Raw genomic sequence first — 1,733 nt, forward strand, 5'->3', positions numbered from 1 at the left:
AGGACTGACCTTGGGGTTGGGGAGAGACTGAGTAAGATGGGTTCAATAATGTATACTGCACTGAAACAGATGAGGGAGAAAACTGTTTAAAAGGGATATGTGATTAGGTATTTTTGTCATAACACAAGCCTTTAAACCAAAAACTAAGGTATCCGGACTACCAGTAAATATCAGTCATTTTTTCCAGAAGAAAAAAACCCAACTTATATACATGGGGAAAGACATGCACTAAAGAGTAAGTGACTTGAAGGAGGGAGAGGAAAATATGTATCAATGAATGGATGAGAACCCATCAGTTCTGCAAACTTTCAGTACAATAAAAATTCTTAAAAGAACAACAACAACAAAAAGCATATGTACAAAACCAGCAGCCAGTATTATATTCAATGAAAAGAAATTGAAGACATTCACCTCATGGACAAGAACCAGGTAAGGCTGCACTTTATCTTCACTCTTTTTTAGATTATATATTGTGAATGATACGCACATAGACTAATGAAACAGAATTGGAACCCAGAAATAGATCCAGCTATCTATGATCAACTGATATTTGACAAGTAAATAAAACCTATCAAATGGGGAAATGACAACCTCCTTAACAAATGGTGCTGGCAAAACTGGACTTCCACATGCAGAAAGCTGCAACAGGATCCACGTCTCACATCATAAACCAAAATTCACTCCAGGTAGATCAGCAACCTGGGAGTAAAGCCCAAACCCATAAAGTTCATAAGAGAAAAACTGGGACCAAGCTTAGAAGGCCTAGTCTGTGGTATAAAGAGACTGCAAAATACAGCCATAAATGCATAATCTGAAGAGGATAAAACTGATGAATGAGTTCTTCTAAAGATTAAATCCCTGTGCAAAAACTTTTCCCAAAAAGGGGAAAAGAAAACCTACTGACTGGGAACAAACATTTGGCAATACCATCTCAGACAAGAGTCTCATAATGAAAGTTTATGGAATACTCCTGGGCCTCCACAAGAAAAAGACTGATAACCCAGTTACAAAATGGGCAAAAGACATGGAAATAATTTTCACAGAGGAAGATATTCAAATGACCAACAGACACATGAAGAAATGCTAGAAATCACTGGCAACAAGAGAAATGCAAATCAAAACAACAATGAAGCACCACCTCACTCCAGTAGCAGTAGCAAAGTTTAACAGAACAGCAAGTAATAAATGTTGGAAAGGATATGGCAAGATAAGAACTCTTATACATTGTTGGTGGGATTGTACAATGGTACAAACACTCTGGAATACAGTTTGGTGCTTCCTCAAAAAAACTGAACATAGAAATTCCATATAATCCAGCTATTCCACTGCTTGGAATATATTCCAAGAGAAAGAGACCTGAGGTTCAAACAGAGACTTGTACACCAATGTTTATAGCAGCATTATTCACCATCACAAAAACATGGAAACAGCCCATATGTCCAACAACAATTGAATGGATTGAGAAATTATAGTATATTCACATGATGAAATACTATGCAACACGCTGGAGCAATTATTTTGTAAATTAATGCCTAACTTGGGTGGATCACAATAAGCTTTGGCTGACTCTGAGAAGAATGGGAATCCCAGAACATTTGATTGTGCTAATGCGAAACTTATACTTGGACCAAGAGGCAGTCGTCAGAACAGAGCAAGGAGACACTACATGGTTCAAAATCAAGAAGGGGGTTCGTCAGGGATGTATTCTGTCTCCATACCTTTTCAATCTGTAT

At 37.5% G+C, this 1,733-nt stretch overlaps 1 pseudogene; it reads left to right on the plus strand.

The window, feature by feature from the left end:
• The window catches only part of LOC102857026, a 190,689-nt pseudogene that overhangs the window by 109,238 nt on the left and 79,718 nt on the right, over positions 1-1,733 (plus strand).

Source organism: Elephantulus edwardii, unplaced genomic scaffold (genome assembly GCF_000299155.1).
Source record: "Elephantulus edwardii isolate Elephantulus edwardi_28Jun2011 unplaced genomic scaffold, EleEdw1.0 scaffold00107, whole genome shotgun sequence".
In the NCBI taxonomy this organism is placed as follows: domain Eukaryota; kingdom Metazoa; phylum Chordata; class Mammalia; order Macroscelidea; family Macroscelididae; genus Elephantulus; species Elephantulus edwardii.